The sequence below is a fragment of the Oncorhynchus mykiss genome, chromosome 2 (assembly GCF_013265735.2).
Source record: "Oncorhynchus mykiss isolate Arlee chromosome 2, USDA_OmykA_1.1, whole genome shotgun sequence".
Taxonomy (NCBI): Eukaryota; Metazoa; Chordata; class Actinopteri; order Salmoniformes; family Salmonidae; genus Oncorhynchus; species Oncorhynchus mykiss.
Genome location: NC_048566.1, coordinates 55,337,083 through 55,358,807, shown reverse-complemented (window position 1 = coordinate 55,358,807; position 21,725 = coordinate 55,337,083). Strand labels below are relative to the sequence as shown.

At 41.4% G+C, this 21,725-nt stretch overlaps 1 protein-coding gene across 1 annotated transcript in view; it reads right to left on the bottom strand.

Annotated features, from left to right (window-relative positions):
- Positions 1-21,725, bottom strand: part of znf609a (zinc finger protein 609a) — a 184,909-nt gene that overhangs the window by 67,501 nt on the left and 95,683 nt on the right. The gene's annotated exons all lie outside the window — the stretch shown is intronic.

Sequence of the window (21,725 nt, the reverse complement as noted above, 5' to 3'; positions counted from 1 at the left end):
TACAGAGGCCCATTATCAGCAACCGTCACTCCTGTGTTCCAATGTCACGTTGTGTTAGCGAATCCAAGTTTATAATTTTAAAAGGCTAATTGATCATTAGAAAACCTTTTTGCAACTATGTTAGCACAGCTGAAAAGTGTTGTCCTGGTTAAAGAAGCAATACAACTGGCCTTCTTTAGACTAGTTGAGTATCTGGAGCATCAGCATTTGTGGGTTCAATTACAGGCTCAAAATGGCCAGAAATAAAGAACTTTCTTCTGAAACTCGTCAGTCTATTCTTGTTCTTTGAAATGAAGGCTATTCCATGCGAGAAATTGCCAAGAAACTGAAGATCTCGTACAACGCTGGGTACTACTCCCTTCAAAGAACAATGCAAACTAGCTTTAAACAGAATAGAAAGAGGAGTGGGAGGCCCCGGTGCACAACTAAGTAAGAGGACAAGTACATTAGTGTCTAGTTTGAGAAACAGACGCCTCATCTGTCCTCAACTGGCAGCTTCATTAAATAGTACCCACAAAACACCAGTCTCAACATCAATAGTGAAGAGGCGACTCCGGGATGCTGGCCAGAAGGGCAGAGTTGCAAAGAAAATTTAATATCTCAGACTGGCCAATAAAAATAAAAAATGGGCAAAAGAACAGACACTAGACAGAGGAACTATGCCTTGAAGGCCAGTATCCCGGAGTCACCTATTCACTGTTGACACTGAGTTTTGCTTTAAAGCGGCATCCAAATCCATCGAATGTAGTGATCACAAAACAGTAGCCATATCTAGGAAAACCAAAGTTCCAAAAACTGGGCCTCATATTGTGGATGAGAGGTCATACAATAAGTTTTGTAGTGATTCCTATGTTGTTGATGGAAATAATATTTGTTGGTCAGTGGTGTGTAATGAGGAGCAACCAGACGCTCCACTTGACACATTTATGAAATTGCTTATTCCAGTTACAAATAAGCATGTTACCCATTATGAAAATGACTGTAAAAACAGTTAAAATGCCCATGGATTGATGATGAATTGAAAAAATGTATGGTTGAAAGGGATGAGACGAAAGGAATGGCAAATAAGTCTGGCTGCACAACCGATTGGCAAACGTACTGCACATTGAGAAACCATGTGACTAAACGGAATAAAAACAAAAATAAACTAAACTATGAAACAAAAATAAATTATATAAAGAATGACAGTAAAAAGCTTTGGAGCACCTTAAATTAAAAGGTAAACTCAGCTCTATCATTGATTGAATCAGATGGCCCATTGATCACAAGTCAGATTTTTTTCATTGGCAAGATTAGCAAATTTAGGCATGACATGCAAGCAACAAACGCTGAAACTACACATCCAAGTATAAAGACAAGCATTGTAATTTTGAATTCCGTAAAGTGAGTGTGGAGGATGTGGAAAAAAATGTGTTCTCTATCAACAAGCCACCGGGGTCTGACAACTTGGATGGAAAATTACTGAGGATAATAGAGGATGATATTGCCACATCTTCAATCTAAACCTAATAGAAACTGAGTGCCCTCAGGTCTGGATGGAAGAAAAAGTAATTCCACTACCCTAGAATAGTAAATCCCGCCTTTACTGGCTCAAATAGGCAACCAATCAGCCTGTTTAAAATTAAAAAATGAAGTTGTCAACCCAAAAGTTATCAACTTTTGGAAAAAAATTGCGTTTGACCAGACACAATGATATTTTACTGTAAACTAATTGACAGACTTTCAGCACGCTTATAGGGAAGGACATTCAACAAGCACAGCACTTACACAAATGACTTCAGTGTGACTTTTGACATTATCGATCATAGTCTGCTGATGAAAAAACTTGTGTTACGGCTTTACACCACCTGCTACAGTGCCTTGCGAAAGTATTCGGCCCCCTTGAACTTTGCGACCTTTTCAAATCAAATCAAATCAAATTTTATTTGTCACATACACATGGTTAGCAGATGTTAATGCGAGTGTAGCGAAATGCTTGTGCTTCTAGTTCCGACAATGCAGTAATAACAAGTAATCTAACTAACAATTCCAAAACTACTGTCTTGTACACAGTGTAAGGGGATAAAGAATATGTACATAAGGATATATGAATGAGTGATGGTACAGAGCAGCATAGGCAAGATACAGTAGATGGTATCGAGTACAGTATGTACAAATGAGATGTTTATGTAAACAAAGTGGCATAGTTTAAAGTGGCTAGTGATACATGTATTACATAAGGATACAGTCGATGATATAGAGTACAGTATATACGTAGGCTTCAAACATAAAGATATAAAACTGTATTTTTTTGTGAAGAATCAACAACAAGTGGGACGCAATCATGAAGTGGAACGACATTTATTGGATATTTCAAACTTTTTTAACAAATCAAAAACTGAAAAAAATCGGGCGTGCAAAATTATTCAGCCCCCTTAAGTTAATACTTTGTAGCGCCACCTTTTGCTGCGATTACAGCTGTAAGTCTCTTGGGGTATGTCTCTATCAGTTTTGCACATCGAGAGACTGAAATTTTTTCCCATTCCTCCTTGCAAAACAGCTCGAGCTCAGTGAGGTTGGATGGAGAGCATTTGTGAACAGCAGTTTTCAGTTCTTTCCACAGATTCTCGATTGGATTCAGGTCTGGACTTTGACTTGGCCATTCTAACACCTGGATATGTTTATTTTTGAACCATTCCATTGTAGATTTTGCTTTATGTTTTGGATCATTGTCTTGTTGGAAGACAAATCTCCGTCCCAGTCTCAGGTCTTTTGCAGACTCCATCAGGTTTTCTTCCAGAATGGTCCTGTATTTGGCTCTATCCATCTTCCCTGTCCCTGCTGAAGAAAAGCAGGCCCAAACCATGATGCTGCCACCACCATGTTTGACAGTGGGGATGGTGTGTTCAGGGTGATGAGCTGTGTTGCTTTTACGCCAAACATAACGTTTTGCATTGTTGCCAAAAAGTTCAATTTTGGTTTCATCTGACCAGAGCACCTTCTTCCACATGTTTGGTGTGTCTCCCAGGTGGCTTGTGGCAAACTTTAAACAACACTTTTTATGGATATCTTTAAGAAATGGCTTTCTTCTTTCTTGCCACTCTTCCATAAAGGCCAGATTTGTGCAATATACGACTGATTGTTGTCCTATGGACAGAGTCTCCCACCTCAGCTGTAGATCTCTGCAGTTCATCCAGAGTGCTCATGGGCCTCTTGGCTGCATCTCTGATCAGTCTTCTCCTTGTATGAGCAGAAAGTTTAGAGGGACGGCCAGGTCTTGGTAGATTTGCAGTGGTCTGATACTCCTTCCATTTCAATATTATCGCTTGCACAGTGCTCCTTGGGATGTTTAAAGCAAGGGAAATCTTTTTGTATCCAAATCCGGCTTTAAACTTCTTCACAACAGTATCTCGGACCTGCCTGGTGTGTTCCTTGTTCTTCATGATGCTCTCTGCACTTTTAACGGACCTCTGAGACTATCACAGTGCAGGTGCATTTATACGGAGACTTGATTACACACAGGTGGATTGTATTTATCATCATTAGTCATTTAGGTCAACATTGGATCATTCAGAGATCCTCACTGAACTTCTGGAGAGAGTTTGCTGCACTGAAAGTAAAGGGGCTGAATAATTTTGCACGGCCAATTTTTCAGTTTTTGATTTGTTAAAAAAGTTTGAAATATCCAATAAATGTCGTTCCACTTCATGATTGTGTCCCACTTGTTGTTGATTCTTCACAAAAAAATACAGTTTTACATCTTTATGTTTGAAGCCTGAAATGTGGCAAAAGGTCGCAAAGTTCAAGGGGGCCGAATACTTTCGCAAGGCACTGTATTGTAATGAATATTGTGGAAATTGTCCACCAGACACTGGGAGATTAATGAACCTTTCAGCCAGGGTTTCCGTTAGCCGGTCAGATGGATTTTGGCCTATAGAGAAATTGAAAAGCCTATAAATAATAGTGGCACCTGCTGTAGCATCTAAAACGGCAACGGAAGATAGGCTTCATCAGCGCTTCACACACCAATTTGCAATGAGCTGGTGGCTGTAGGCTACAATTTTGGAAAAATCTACTTAATTGTTTGAAACCTTGACATTTGAATACATATTTTTTTATGTAGCCTTACTGGGCTAGGCTACTTCTTCCTCGACAAGCTGACCAATAGAATAGGTCAACTTCTCTACTATGCAGGATAGGAGTTTGACATATGGAGGACCAAACATGTCATAATTAGAATTAAATGACTGAATAAATAAATGCACCTATAAATAGATAAATAAATCCACACATAAATATACAAGCAGGAAAATACAAAAACACTGACAAATTCATTTATTTTCTCTACATGGCGGCTGGTAGCCTAGTGGTTAGAGCGTTGAGACTTAAAAATCTGTTGTTCTGCCCCTGAACAAGGCAGTTAACCCACAGTTCCTAGGCCGTCAATGAAAATAAGAATTTGTAGGCTGATACCCCATTTCATGGACCCAAGATCCATTGGTAAGGCTGTACATTGCAATATGAATGATCAATACACATAGGCTTACTGGTGAGCTAATGTGGCTCATTTCACAGTGGTGTCAAGGTCCTGCAATATGGGCTATGATGCTAATATTTGTGTAAACTCTTCACGGCTGTGTTCTGTGGGTGTCAGTGAGCAGGCTGATACCCCATTTAAATGGATCAAAGATCCATAGGTGTATAACAAAATAATACTTTTTAAAAATGCCTGTACATGTGACTTTCCCCACAGTCCTCTTAGACAACTGAAAAGGGGAGAAAGCTATCACAGCTTCCTGGTTTCCACCAATCAGAGTGCCTGAAAGCACATTTGGACTCTGACCCCCTCCCACTGCAGGTCAGAGTGGCTATCTTTGTCAGCAGATAAAGATGCAAGTTGTCAGTGTGATTAATGTTTAGTGGAGGAAATAGTGGAGCATGTGTAGATTTTTTTTTTAACTGTATGACGTAGATAGGGAGAGATTGTGTGAAAGGGTTAGAGAGGCTTGGACGGGGTTGAGGTTTGGTTGGTGTAGTGGGGGGAGGAAAGGGAAAGTTAGTGGTGTCTAGGGCTTTATTTCACTTTCTTAGAGGAACAGGACAAATGAAGAGAATTTAATCTGGGTAGGCCGTGACTGACCTCACACTCCAGCACAGTAAATGGCGGTGTAGGCCTTAAAAGTTGGATGAGATCTGGCAACCCAATCCCAAAGAAGAAGACACAAGTTTGGCTGCTTATTTGAGTAAGATTGTGTATGCATTCAGGAAGTGAGTTGTGAGGTTTATTGTCGGGAGGGTTAATGCTAAATTATGGTGACTGACTGAAAGCAATTACCTTAGGCTTAATGACATTGTCACATCTGTAGCTGTATAGTACTGCTGCAGCTTACGTATATTTCAGATACGTTTATAAGTGCCTGTATTGCATTAGGTGTTGTTGTTTAGAGATGTTTCATTCCTATAGCCTGTACGCGCACTTTACCGCTGCATTTATTATGATGATATATGAAAAATGATGATGGCACCGGAGAGGATGGCTGCTGTTTTATTGGCTCTTAACCAACCGTGCTATTTTGTTAGTTTTTCCGCATTGTTTGTAACTTATTTTGTACATAATGTTGTTGCTACTGTCTCTTATGACTGAAAGGATCTTCAGGACATCAGAACAGCGATTAACTCACCTCGAATTAGACAAATCATTTTTCTTTAATGAGTCGGACAGGAAGGATATACTCCATACAGCTGAACAGGTCGTCATCCCCGTCATTCACAGGAGAAAGAAACTGAGATTTTGCGAAAGGAGATCGGGGTGCCTTGTGAGGATCAGACGACGATTGGCTAATCTGCCTTTGCCATTTGTACTATTAGCCAACCTTTTCTCGCTGGAAAATAAACGGGATGAAATAAAAGCACGTATATCCTACCAATGGGACATTAAAAACTAACATATGTTTCACAGAGTCGTGGCTGAGTGATGACATTAATAACATGCAGCTGGCGGGTTATACACTATCCGCAGAACAGAACAGCAGCCTCTAGTAAGACACAGGGTGGCGGCCTATGTACATTTGTAAACAGCTGTTGCACGATATCTAAGGAAGTCTCTAGGTTTTGCTCACCTGAGGTAGAGTATATCATGATAAGCTGTAGACCACCACAGAGTACCAAGAGAGTTGTCATCTGTATTTTTTCGTAGCCGTCTACACACCACCACAGACTGATGCTGGAACTAAGACCACACTTGATGAGCTGTATACCGCCATAAGCAAACAGGAAAACACTCATACAGAGGTGGCGCTCCTAGTGGCCGGGGACTTTAATGCAGGGAAACTTAAATCAGTTTAACTGATTACCATCAGCATGTTAAAATGTGCAAGCAGAGGGGAAAAAAAGTTGAGACCATCTTACTCCACACACAGAGACGAGTACAAAGCTCTCCCTCTCTCACCATTTGACATATGTGACCATAATTCTATTCTCCTGATTCCCTGCTTACAAGCCAAAATTAAAGCAGAGAGGACCAGTGACTCAGTCTATAAAAAAGTGGTCAGATGAAGCAAATGCTGAACTACAGGACTGATTTGTTAGCACAGACTGGAATATGTTCCAGAAATCTTCTGATGGCATTGAGGAGTACACCACATCAGTCACTGTCTTCATCAATGATGACGTCGTCCCCACAATGACTGTACGTACATACCCCAACCAGAAGCTATGGATTACAGGCAACATTCGCACTGAACTAAAGGTAAGAGCTGCCACTATCAAGGAGCAGGACTCTAACCTGGAAGCTTATGAGAAATCCCGCTGTGCCCTCAGACAAAACATCAAACAGGACTAAGATCGAATTGTACGACACTGGCTCCAACGCTTGTCGGATGTGGCGGGGCTTGCAAACTATTACAGACTACAAAAGGAAGCACAACCGAGAGCTGCCCAGTAACACAAGCCTACCAGACGAGCTAAATCATTTCTATGCTCGCTTCGAGGCAAGTAACACTGAAACATGCATGAGAGCATCAGCTGTTCCGGACGACTGTGTGATCATGCACTCCGCAGCCGATGTGAGTGAGACCTTTAAACAGGTCAGCATTCACAAGGCTGCAGGGCCAGACGGATTACCAGGACATGTACTCTGAGCATGCGCTGAACAAGTGTCTTCACTGACATTTTCAACCTCTCCCGGTCTGAATCTGTAATTCCAACATGTTTCAAGCAGACCACCATAGTCCCTGTGCTCAAGAACACTAAGGTAACCTGCCCAAATGACTACCGACCCATAGCACTCACATCTGTAGCCATGAAATGCTTTGAAAGGCTGGTCATGGCTCACATCAACACCATTATCCCAGAAACCTTAGACCCACTTAAATTTGCATACAGATCCACAAATGATGCAATCTCTATTGCACTCCACACTGCTCTTTCACACCTGGACAAAAGGAACACCTATGTGAGAATGCTATTCATTGACTACAGCTCAGCGTTCAACACCATAAAGCCCTCAAAGCTCATCACTAAGCTAAGGACCCTGGGACTAAACACCTCTGTCTGCAACTGGATCTTGGACTTCCCGACAGGCCACCCCCAGTTGGTAAGGGTAGGTAACAACACATCCGCCACGCTGATCCCCAACACGGGGGCCCCTCAGGGGTGCGTGCTCAGTCCTCTTCTGTACTCCCTGTTCTCTCAGGACTGCCAGGCAAGACTACAACACGATCATTAAGTTTGCCGATGACACAACAGTGATAGGCCTGATCACCGACAACGATGAGACAGCCTATAGGGAGGTCAGACATCTGACCGTGTGGTGCAAGGACAACAAACTCTCCCTCAATGTGATCAAGACAAAGGAGATGATTGTGGACTCCAGGAAAATAAGAGGACCGAGCACGCCCCCATTCTCATCGACGGGGCTGCAGTGGAGCAGGTTGAAAGCTTCAAGTTCGTTGGCGTCCATATCACCAACAAACTAACATAGTCCAAGCACACCAAGACATTCGTAAAGAGGGCATGACAAAACCTATTCCCCCTCGGGACACTGAAAAGATTTGACATGGGTCCTCACATCCTCAAAAGGTTTACAGCTGCACCATCGAGAGCATCCTGACGGGTTGCATCACTGCCTGGTATGGCAACTGCTCGGCATCCGACCGCAAGGCACTAGAGGGTAGTGCGTATGGCCCGGTACATCACCAACAACAAGCTTCCTGCCACCCAGGACCTCTATACCAGGCGGTGTCAGAGGAAGGCCCTAACAATTGTCAAAGACTCCAGGCACCCTCGTCATAGACTGTTCTCTCTGCTACCGTACAGCAAGCGGTACCGGAGCACCAAGTCTAGGTCAAACGGGCTTCTAAACAGCTTCTACCCCCGAGCCATAAGCCTCCTGAACATCTAATCAAATGACTACCCAGACTATTTGCATTGCCCACCCCTTCTACGCTGCTGCTACTCTCTGTTATTATCTATGCATAGTCACTTTAATAACTCTACCTACATGTACATATTACCTTACCTTGACTAGGTGCCCCAGCACATTGACTCTGTACAGGTACCCCCTGTATATTTTACTGCTGCTCTTTAATTATTTGTTACTTTTATCTCTTACTTTTTTAGATATTTACTTAAAACTGCATTGTTGGTTAAGGGCTTGTAAGTAAGCATTTCACTGTAAGGTCTACTACACCTGTTGTATTCGGCGCATGTGACAAATACAATTTGATGTGATTTTCATAGTTCACGCTACTGTTAAGCCATGGCGAGAGATTCTAGATGTTTCATAGACGGTCCTCAGCGCTCCCGCCTGCCCCCGCAGTACAATTTATGACTCTGTGGCACTAGACACAGATCAGATATCCACCAGTTCTGAGAGAGGGCCATAAATCTTGCCCGTCTTAATTAGTTCTCTCTCTCTCCATGATTTGTTTATACATATAGTGCTCTAAATGTGTATGCTGTAATTTGAATATCCTTGTATAGATGCTATGCCATTCTTTCCTGTGTAGATATTCCTATTGGATAGCTTACAACATTGTAGATTTGTTCGTACCTTTCAGAACCACAAGTCCATCCTATGCAAACTGGAGATGTCTGTGTGAGTGTGAATACTATAGTGTGTGGTGGTGATGGTGATAATAAAAGTCCTGGACTAAGAAGCATATGTACTGTTCTTGCCGGGCAGCCTGTAGCGAGTCAGAACCAATTGCATCACATTAATTACTAGCGGGTGAGGGCATTTCCAACCGACCGCTCAGACAGCTCCAGCTAGCCATTTTTTACAATGGGTAAGGCTGTACATTGCAGTATGAATGTCCAATACACACAAGTCTGCCTGGGGAGGTGATTTCCCACAGTCAAAGTCCTGCAATATAAGCTACAATGGTAATATGTAGGTACACTATTCATAATTGTGTTCTGTGGGTATCACTGAATAGGCTGATACCCCATTTCATTGCTCCACAATCCATAGGTAAATCTGTACAGCAAAATATAAGTATGCCCCCAACGCAATTATGAAGTCTAATACATCCACAGTGCGACTTCAACTGATTTGCCATTTTTTTGGTCAAATTAACTTAGTCTTTTGTTGAATTTATATAACTTGTTAAGCAGTATCTAGCGCAAATGAGGCATGATTTCACAATGTGCCCATTTCAATGCGGGGCCTTTATTTTGAAGGTGAACCGCAAAAATGTGTGTGCTTAGCTTTACATACAGTGCTGGCCGATACGGACAACAGATTACCTGCTTTCCGTGTAGAGGTATGCATCGAAAACTTGGGTCAGCTAGCTGCTAGCTATTCATCTTATTGATAAAGTTCCATTAAGCAGCTATCTTGAAATGGCTGGGGGAAAACTAGCTAACGTTAGCTTACCCCCACCAACTGAGTTCACCGTAGATAGCAAGCTAAGTGGACTCTAGCTAGGTTTCTAGAAAATAACTAGCTATATAATTGCTAGCTATATTGGTAGCTAGTTACTGACTATTTTAACAGTTTTTGTCAAACTACTTTGTTCCCCTGCCTGTTTGTTTATGCTTTAAAGAGTGAAAGTTGGCAAGAGAAATGCCCCTCCTAATTTTACTGTTGTTTTCATATAATTTGACTGATTAGGGGGCTTGTGCACATTTAAAATGACTAAATTACTGACTGAGCTAATTCTTGTTGTTGTTGTTGCATTTCAGGTGGAGTGGCATTGCTGACAGGCCAGGGACCATAATCACAAAGAATCTCACGAGTAGTACTGATTTTAGGATACGTTTTGCCTTCACATTGACAAGGGGGAGGTTATCCTAGCCCACTATCCCTAGAGGGAGACGCTTTGTGAATATAGGCCCTGGAAGAAAGCTGTTACACAATACCTTGCACAGCAGTCATTTTACCCCTAGAGCAGGGGTAGAGGCAACCCTGTTCCTGGAGTGCCGCAGGTACTGCAGGATTTAGTTTCAACTCGGCACAACAACAGGCGTTCGTTCAGTTCAGCCACGTTTTCTCAAAACATTCTTGAACCGACAGATAATTTTGTTCCAATCGGTGGGTGTGCCGGGGTGTGGCTTGAAGCAATCAGTTTAGTATTTAAAGGGCAGGGGTGCATTTTGAACACACAACCCAACCCCTCCCCATTTTTCAACGAGTCGTTCAGTACAGCACCGTTTCCGTTCAATTGAACATTCTTTTACATTTGTATGTACTGAATACAGCCCTGACCGCCTGAACTAATTGATCCGTTGAGTGATTGCCTAAATTCAAAACAACCAGTTTTCCAGGTCGGTTATATCAAAAACATGAAGTGCCTGCAGCACTCCAGAACCAGGGTTGCCTATTTTTTTTTTTTTTTTTTTTTATTTTACCTTTATTTAACCAGGCAAGTCAGTTAAGAACAAATTCTTATTTTCAATGACGGCCTGGGAACAGTGGGTTAACTGCCTGTTCAGGGGCAGAACGACAGATTTGTACCTTGTCAGCTCGGGGGTTTGAACTCGCAACCTTCCGGTTACTAGTCCAACGCTCTAACCACTAGGCTACCCTGCCCTAGAGGTACTAGTCAATGCTTATTAACTGAATATTGTACGTGAATTTCCATAAATCAATGACACAAACAAATGGGTTGAATTGTTCAGCGACATTTGCAAAAATGCCAACACGACTTTGGTGTTGAAAGGTACATAATACATTTATTGTCATCTCCCTATCAGGCCACTGCATGCTGTGACATGGGTCTGGATGGTGACACATCTTCAAGCTGCCGGACTGAAGACTGTGGCCTTCATTGGTACCAGAAGCAAGGGCCTTAACTGGGAATACAGCAAGTCTCCCTCTCGATCTCACAGCCTTTCTGTCAACATGTATGTAACCACTCAAATTCATACCAACAGCTACGGACACAAGCACAGACTTTTATTCACTTGTTTTTACTTGTCGCAGTCTTCAATCTTGTCTGGGATATATATTTTAGTTGCCAAACCTGTGTGATGTCTGATATACATAAACAATGTATTCACCCTGGACATGAGAATTGTATTTACTTTAGACCTTTTGAATCATCAAGTGTCGTCTTTGTGTTTAAGCTACCACAGAAGTTAGTCAAAGCTGATGTGACAAACATGCATGTAAAAATTGTTTTGTAATCTAACAATACAATTAAATTGAGTTTATACAAATCTATATTGCATTTGGTCACCACCTAAATGTGGGTTAGGGTTAGGGTTAAAGCCTTGATAGTTGCATCCTTCCTCAGTGAACTGTTTGCGGATAGCTGACAACAGGGTGGCAGGATTTTTCATGTGATACGCTAGAGTTCCACAGCCCAACAAACTCACCTGGGGATAGGGGGATGGACGTGTTAGTTTTGTCTGGGAGACTGCAAGTCTTTTACAGGGAGAAGATAGCATGAGTTTTGGCATAAGTACAGTGAACCCAATGCAACCAGTGGCTCTGGATAATATGTGACCCACCACCTGGTTTCGGTCCTACGAAGCAAAATCTGAAATGGTGTTGTTTACATTGGATAAAAGTAAAGACTCAGAGCTAGAAAATTGTATATCATGCACTGCAGTTGAGGAACAATGGGAAAGTAATTATGCTTTGAAAGTTGATAAACTTCTAACGCCACTTTTGAGAAAATGGCCTGTGAATGTGTTGGTACACGTACTGGAGAGCTCTTCTTTGTCTACACCCATTCAGCATCGTTCACACCCTCTTAAGCATTAGCCCCACCCATCTCTAAGGATTCACAGTGTAGCAAACAACCAAAGATTAAGATTAAAAGTAGTAGTACAAATAAACTATCTAGTCCTTGGCCTATCTCCTAATTTGATTTTGGTGCAGGTCATTTTGTTCTTCTCATTACCATCTCTGGTAAACACACACACTATATTAAATGAAATCAAAGTTTGTTTTTCACATGCATAGGATACAGAAGGTGTAAACGGTACAGTGAAATAAATGGTTACTTGCCTCGTGGATTATTTTGTTTAGACGTGTAGCTAGCTAGCTAAACAATGAACCAAAATCCCAACTCTAATGCCGCGCTTAAAACAACAGGGAACTCGAAAATCTCAGACTCCAGTGCGTTCAAAACAACTGGGAATGCAAAAAAAAAAAAAAAAAGGAGCTTGGAATGGTGTGGGGGGGGGAAATCGGTCATCCAACTCGGAATTCCAACTCGAGCATCTTTCTAAAGCTACGACTTTCCAACTTAAAGACCACTGATGTCATGATTTGACCTTGTATTCTTCAGAGTTCTCAGTTGTTTTTAATGCGGCAATACTACCATGCATGAATCTGCAGGTAGTTAGAGTTAACCAACTAGGTTCAATGTTAGCTAGCTAGGTAACATTAGGCTATTACTAGCAATACAAATGGTTTCTGATATACAAATATTATTACTACACAGATCATATGTAACATTAGCTAGCTAGCTAGCCAGCCAGCTAACGTTAGCTAGCTAACAGTACGCTTTAACATGCAATGAAAGCAACTTTCTGACAACATTTGAAATGTATAATATCTGAAAATGTAGCTAGACTCTAACCTGTATAACATGGATGAACGCTTCACCCTCTGTCATGTATACAATGTTTGCCCTTAGTTTGAATATGTAGAAAGCACCTGTCTCCGGATTACAACAGCCTTCTGTGTTCTATTTAGGACTCTTAGCATTTGGCAACCATCTCTCTGCTTCCACTGTGCATTCTACTGATTTCAAAACTCTCAACTTCTTCGATGACATTGACACCGTTTCTTCCCACACCACTGTCATCAGAAGCCTCTACAATGTCTGGTTCAATGAACATGTCTTTACCTAAATCAGGGATTTCCTCATTGTCTGATTCATTTTCAGAATCAGAGAGTCAGCGTGGCATGATCGTTCTCCACGTTTTCAGTGCTTCATGATATCTTAAAAGAAAAAGCCTTGGTAGAAAGGATTAATCCACACATACTAAGCAGATTATGTTATAGACAGAAGCATGCTACATGGCAGACCAATCCAAACTCATTTGTCGTCATGTCCAGCCCATTATCTCTGCCAATCATGGATAGTGGGAAGGATCCTGTATTTTTCCGTGGCTAAACCAACTCGGCTCATAATTTAAGAACTGTTTTCGTATTTACAGATGGCATACAAGTTCGTTATTAAGGCACATGAAAGATCACATGTTCCAGAAGATATTTCTGGCAAAAATGCCTCTCCTGTGTAGTGACGTGAGACATACGCCTAGCTTCTTAACACGAAAATGGTACCTGTACTTAGGATTCCTATATTAGTATGCCTATTTCACATTAATGTCTGTAAATGACAATAGATCTGATTATAAGTATGCATGCCATTTTGTGATAATGGCTATGACAAATTACATGGCATACATGTGAATTTATAGCTACCTAAGATATTATTTATATTTCATTGCACCATCTCACTAACAGTTGCTAAGGCGACCAGTAAATTCCCCTATTGTGGCTAAACCGTACTGTGGCAAGCTTCTCATAGGTGATTTACTCCATCATGACAACATTCTCCTCTTTACTTGGCTGTAGTTAGCTAGCTGCTAGCTTATTAATTAAGTATCCACTCTATTTCTTAATGAGTGATCTAGTTAACGTGAGCTAGCCAACATGCATTGCTTCTGACATGTCACGATTCTGCTTGCTTTACATCTGACAGATATTTAGCTACCTAGATAATAATGGTTTCTGATAATTGCAATTAGTTCATTATCTAGCTAGCTATCTATGTGTAAAACCGAGTCTGGCTGTAAAACGCAGCTAGCTAGCCAACTCGACTTTATAGCCAAGCTAGCTAGCTTGATACTCGGTAACGTTAGCTTACCATGCTTTTCTGGACAACTGGACATTTCTCTCGCCCATCCCAGTCGACTCCTTCTTGCAACTCCTCCTTGCGACTCCTTGTCCCTTGGTCTTCTTCTAGGTTCAAAACTATATGGCTGTAGTCCGATGCCTTATTGTCAAAAGCAACCCACTCGTAACACAGCCAAAACTGTTCACCACTATCTATGTCAAGCAAGGACAATGTTCCATTTGTTCTTTTTATAGTACACTTGAGGCACATTTATTTTTAAATGTAATATTTATTTAACTAACAAACTAAACAACAAACTAACTAACTAAATTAACTAACAAATTCTTATTTACAATGACGGCCTAAACACAGGACCAAACCCGGACTCCCAATGATGCAGCCTGGATCCGAACCAGCTACTACAGTGATGCCTCTTGCACTGAGATGCAGTGTCTTAGACCACTGCACCACTCAGGAGACCAGCATATAATAGTTTTGATAAACAATTTGCCACAAAAAAGATACATCGTATTGAGACATATGTGCTAGACATTATTGTTTGGGGGGGGGGTGTAAATGGGAAATAATGTCCTTTAAAACACATTCTGTCATACTGAACGCAGCCCAGGCGAATGCAAACGATCAACCAATGGTGTGTTAGATAGCACACACATACGTTTGACACCTCAATATTATTGGAGGAAGAAATATAGAAATAAATAGAATAAATATCAATGCATGGAATGAAAAGTGGGATTCATTAATTAATAAATCATATATTTGTGTGCAATCATTTATCTATTTATTTTTCTATTTGTGCATTTATTTATCCATTTACACTGCATTCGGAAAGTATTCAGACCCCTTCACTTTTTTCACATTTTGTTTAGTTACAGCCTTATTCTAAAATTCATTAAATCGTTTTTTCCACTCAATCTACACACAATACCCCATAATGACAAAAGTAAATGTGCTTTTTTTCATGTATTAAGTATTCAGACCCTTTACCCAGTACTTTCTTGAAGCACCTTTGGCAGCTATTACAGTCTTCTTGGGTATGACGCTACAAGCTTAGCGCACCTGCATTTGGGGAGTTTCTCCCATTCTTCTCTGCAGATCCTCTCAAGCTCTGTCAGGTTGGATGGGGTCGCGACACTGCACATCTATTTTTGATGTTCAATAGGGTTCAAGTCTGGACTCTGGCTGGGTCACTCAAGGACATTCAGAGACTTGTCCCGAAGTCACTCCTGCGTTGTCTTGGCTGTGTGCTTAGGGTCGTTGTCCCATTGGAAGGTGAACCTTCACCCTGGTCTGAGGTCCTGAGCTTTCTGGAGCAGGTTTTCATCAAGGATCTCTCTGTACTTTGCTCCTCTCAGCTTTCCCTCGACCCTGACTAGTCTCCCAGTCCCTGAAAAACATTCCCACATCATGATGCTTCCACCACCATGCTTCACTGTTTCCTCCGAACATGACGCTTGGCATTCAGACCAAGGAGTTCAATCTTGGTTTTATCAGAGCACAGAGGAAGTCTGGAGCTCTGTCAGAGTGACCAAGTTCTTGGTCACCTTCCTGACCAAGGCGCTTCTTCCCCGACTGCTAAGTTTGGCCGTGCGGCCAGCTCTAGGAAGAGTCTTGGGGGTTCCACACTTCTTCCATTAAAGAATGCTGGAGGCCCCTGTGTTCTTGGGGACCAATCAAATCATGTCCAATGAATTGAATTTACCACAGGTGGACTCCAATCAAGTTCTAAAACATTTCATGAATGATCAATGAAACAGGATGCACCAGACCTCAATTTCGAGTCTCATAGCATGAATACTTATTTACATAAGGTATGTATTTTTAAAAATATATATATATATAAATTGGCAAAATAAAAATATTTTAAAAAAAATAATTTTTAAATAAAATTTGGAAAAAGTCAAGGGGTCTGAATACGTTCCGAATGCACTGTATGTGTGCATTTATGTATTTATTAATTTAATTCTAATTATGGCAGCTTTGTTCCTCCATATTGATATAGGCCAGTGATTTTGTTGTTCGTTATTCTAACTAGGCTTGGGCGGTGTACCGTATATACAGTATTTAGAAAAAGCCAGGGGACAACTGCGAGAGACCGGCGCCTTGAGAGTCACTCACTGTTGTGCAGCACTCGCCAGGTGATCTAATTACAGTATGGAATTCACAACTAAATGTGAATAACTATTAAGTTAACTGTTTAAAATGTGCTAAATGCATTGCAGTTGTGCATTTGGTTTGATAATTTAGTAGCTAGTTCTTTATCTAGCTAAATGGTTAGCTTATTTCAACATCAAGCATTCACTATGTAGCATTTTTTTGTTACTTTTATAGTTCAGGTCAGACACTGTCTAAAAATGTTCACAATGTGATCATTAACATTTAGTTAGCATTCTCTATGGGATTTTACATGTACTTATTAGCATTGCTCACCTCCGGTTTTACACAGTACCAGTGGGGATTGAAAACAGCGCCCTTGAGTTCAGTGCCGGTATTACCGAATATCCCAGTGTGGCACAATTCTACCATCTTTTTCAAAGTGCTAATGAGAATTCAGTAAGAAGGACCGCACATTGTTGCATCCTTGACTTGCATGTTCTTTTAATATATTAGGGGGTGCCCGCCCTAATCAGGTTACGAACCCAATGCATATGGGTCCGGTAGATTTCTCAAATGTCCGTTAAATTGAAATGTTGCCGGTCAAATGTACGGGCCACATTTTCCTAACGGAAACCCTGCTTTCAGCAGGACAATAACCGAAAATACAAGGCTTACCAATAATACTTGCTTACCAAGAAGACAGGGAATGTTCCTGAGTGGCCGAGTTTTACTTAAATCTACTTGACAGTCTATTGTAAGACCTGAAAATGGTTGTCTAGCAATGATCAACAACCATTTTGACAGAGCTTGAAGTATTATGAAAATAATCAAATGGGCAAATGTTGCACAATCCAGGTGCAACATCTTAGAGACTTTCCCAGAAAGAATCACAGCTATAATCATCCCAAATGTGCTTCTACAAAAATTATGTATTATGTAAATCAGATATTTGATATAATGAGATATTTCATTTTCAATAAATTAGAAAAAAAAACCAAACATGTTTTCACATTGTCTTTATGGGGTGTTGTGTGTAGATGGGTAAGAAACAAATGAATTTCATCCATTTTGAATTCAGGCTGTAATACAACACAATGTGAAATAAGTCAAGGGGTATGAATACTTTCTGAAGGCACTGTATCTGTCTGGATCAAGTATCATTCTGTGACTTTTTTTTAGTTCTGGTATCATTTTGGTATTGAGCATCGTGATTGTATCGAGTATTGTGATACCAAACCTGGTATCGTTATTGAAGTAAAAAATTCTGGCATCGTGACAACACTAAGTCTGTCTTGGAAGCATCTTGTAGGTACTGCACAGCCAAACTCATTTTCAAATAGACAAAAAAGAAACACTGCTCTGAAACAAGCAACTACTTCTCCTTGGGGCAGAGAGCTAGCTTTGGTGTTTTCCCATTTCTTTTTTCAGAAAGGCTGTTTGATTTCATCAATCTAGAATCCATTTTAAGCCGCAAAGGCCAACTGAGGCAAGTATTTGCTTTTATCTGGCAGACTTTAAATGCTAACGTTATTTTGACCAAAATGACTGATGTGTAGAAATGACGAAATGCTGAAAGAATCGCAGCTATGGATGTGATCCATGTCTAATGCAGAGCAGCTGACTGCTGGTTCGATCTAGAGTGGACCATGGCATGGTTGGAAAGTTGATTGAAACGGTTCCATCAACGAGAGCAGCTCGCCAGAAAAGGAGAACTTGGCAACAGGCCCTGCTTTTTCTTTATGTGTTTTCAATTATCCGCCACCCCGTTTCAAAGGAAGTCACAAACACTCAACTTCAAGACAGGCATCCACTTCAATGATTCCGATTTGGGGCTGAACTGTGTTACACAATAAAAGGGAGACAGCCTGCACTGATCACAATGAGGCCGTTTTACATTCTCTGAAAAGGGACTGCGATGGTTGGTGGCATTATAGCTTGTGATCTGTGGGTAGGAAAGGCTGCTTATCGTCTTAAAATGACACTGAACATGACAAAACAGAAACGTCTCCCATGGAGTCTGACGAGAGAAATGTGCGTCTACTCCCGTTTGACTTTGACGGCTATGAATGCAAGGCTGTATAAAAGCCCGGTGTGAGTGCCGGAGCTAGCCGTTAGCTGATGAAGAGGAATCGCTGTTCCACTGCAGCCAGACAGGGGGAAGGCACTGCCCTTCCAGTAGATGCGTGGGGTGGCCATTTGAGAGCTCAACGAGATTGGAACATAAAGAGGCGAGCTTTGTCTGCCCAGTTTGCTGCCTAGTTTTCTGCAGTAATCAGAATGTTACTCAGGCATCTCGGAACAGATGGCTGGAAAACTAATGGTGGGTCTGATCTCTACACACAACCCCCGTCTTTGAGATTACACACCTTGACAGAGGAGCGGAGGAGAGGGAGTCTGGACTGGAAGAGAAACACGAGTCAGAGGCTGTTCTAATGTGAGGGCTAACCCTACTAGATCACAAGGGAGATTTCAGATCAAAAAGGGTTCATTTCCTCTGAGGGAGTGTGCGTGAATGAGCGAGATAGTGTGTCCCTGCTACGCTGAGTTCAAGTGTGCTAGTGCTGGTGGGTGTGTGCCTAGGTTTATACTATTTTTGTCTGTCTCCCTGCTCCTCCGCGAGCAAAAATACAATTTCAGTTGGTGTTAGTTATTTGTTAAGCTAGTTATTGTTCGGCTCTGTTCTCAAAGCTATGGATGTGGCTCTGTCTGATGGTGCAGGCCAGAGGTCTGTGCGGGACTGATTTATTCATGCCGCATCCTGCAGCTTCTCATAACGCATCCACTCACACTTGCTGGCTTTCTGTCAGACTCTCACCCACTACTGCAAGAACTGGTCCTGAACACCAGTCCCACAATGTTATTTTAGGCATACAGTACAAGTCAAAAGTTGACACACCTACTCATTTCTCTTTATTTTTTTACTATTTTCTACATTGTAGAATAATAATGAAGACATCCCAACTATGAAATAACACATATGGAATAATGTAGCAACCAAGTGTTATACAAATCAAAATATATTTGACAATTCTTCAAAGTAGCCACCCTTTGCCTTGATGACAGCTTTGCAAACTCAACCAGCTTCGTGAGGTAGTCACCGGGAATGCATTTCAATAAACATGTGTGCCTTGTTAAAAGTACATTTGTGGCATTTCTTTTCTTAATATGTTAGAGTCAATCAGTTGTGACAAGTTAGGGGTGGTATACAAAACATGGCCCTATTTGGTAAAAGACCAAGTCCATATTATGGCAAGAACAGCTCAAATAAGCAAAGAGAAACAACAGTCCATCATTACTTTAAGACATGAAGGTCAGTCAATGCGGAAAATGTCAAGAAATTTGAAAGTTTCTTCAAGAGCAGTTGCAAAAACCATCAAGCGCTATGATGAAACTGGCTCTCATGAGGACCGCCACAGGAAAGGGAGACCCAGAGTTACCTCTGCTGCAGAGGATATGTTCATTAGACTTACCAGCCTCAGACATTACAGCCCAAATAAATGCTTCACAGAGTTCAAGTAACAGGCACATCTCAACATCAACTGTTCAGAGGAGACTGCATGAATCAGGCCTTCATGATCGGATTGCTGCAAAGAAAACACTACTAAAGGACATCATTAAGAATAACAGACTTGCTTGGGCCAAGAAACACAAGCAGTGGACATTAAATCAGTGGAAATCTGTCCTTTGGTCTGATCAGTCCAAATTTGAGATCTTTGTTTTCAACCGCCATGTTTTTGTGAGACGCAGAGTAGATGAACGGATGATCTCTGCATGTGTGGTTCCCACCGTGAAGCATGGAGGTGGTGGTGTGATGGTGCTTTGCTAGTGACACTGTCTGTGACTTATTTAGAATTCATGGCACACAGCCAGCATGGCTGCCACAACATAAAAAGCGGAGAAAGCGGACACGTTTTGCATATAGGATATATCCTACTTTTTAGGAGGACGATTAGCAGACAGAGACAAATAAATGGGTCATCAATATTTATTGAAAATCTAAAATGTGCAAAGCTCCCTCACCATGGTAGCCTATTCACGCGGTACGCCTTTACCTTTTCAATTACGATTTTTGATTGCACCTCAACTAATGCTGGGGTTGACCTCACTCCACTTTCCATTATCAATATTTATTGACAGGCACTGTAGTATAGTATACAGTTGAATCATATTTACTTTCATTTCCTTGGAAAGAAAACGGACACGTGATTCTCCAACAACGTACGGGCAGCCTACTCTATTTAATTGAGACCGCACATATACTAGGCACACTTGTTCTCACACGCCCAACGAGGAAGAGAGCTAGGCAACCTAACGTAAAGCAGCGAATTCTGAGTGTGTCAATAACGCAACAAAGGTGTGCTTTTAATACAATAGGTAGGCTAACGCCATACAAAGCAGAAAGACGTCCGTTCACAAATAATCTGCGGAACAACAAACATTTTAAATCACAAAATTGTCTGCCTGACCACCCACTCCCAAACGCATCATGAAAAATGTCAACCCCATCGCAATGAACTCTATCAGGTCCCAAAAGAGATCATTGCGGCGGGGTTGACATTTTTCATGATGCAGGCCTCTAGTGCAGGCATGCACTCCACTGGAGCTCTGCTATATGTCGTTACTGTGGAGAAGGAAACAAGGGTTGTGGTACATCACCACCTTTCCCCGTCTGGGTAGCATAGAAAATACACACACGTACACAATGGCTGAAAACTAGAGTTTAACTTCTTATGGCTGGGGGCAGTATTGAGTAGCTTGAATGAATAAGGTGCCCAGAGTAAACTGCCTGCTACTCAGTCCCAGTTGCTAATATATGCATGTTATTATTATATTTGGATAGAAAACTCTGAAGTTTCTAAAACTGTTTGAATGATGTTTGTGAGTATAACAGAACTCATATGGCATGCAAAAAACCTGAGAAAAAATCCAACCAGGAAGTGGGAAATCTGAGGTTGGTCGTTTTTCCAACTCATTCCCAATTGAAGATACAGTGGGATATTGGTCATGTTGCACTTCCTAAGGCTTCCACTAGATGTCAACAGTCTTCAGAACCTTGTTTGATGCTTCTACTGTAAAGGAGGGGCTCATAAGGGCTCTTTCAGTCAGTGGTCTGGCAGAGTGCCACAAGTATGTGACGCTCATTCACGTGAGAGTTAGATCGCGTTCCATTGTATTTCTGAAGAAAAAGGAATTCTCCGGTTGGAACATTATTGAAGATTTATGTTAAAAACATCCTAAACATTGATTCTATACATCGTTTGATAAGTTTCTACGGACTGTAACGGAACTTGACATTTCGTCTGCTCCTAGTGAACGCCCTTCGTGAGT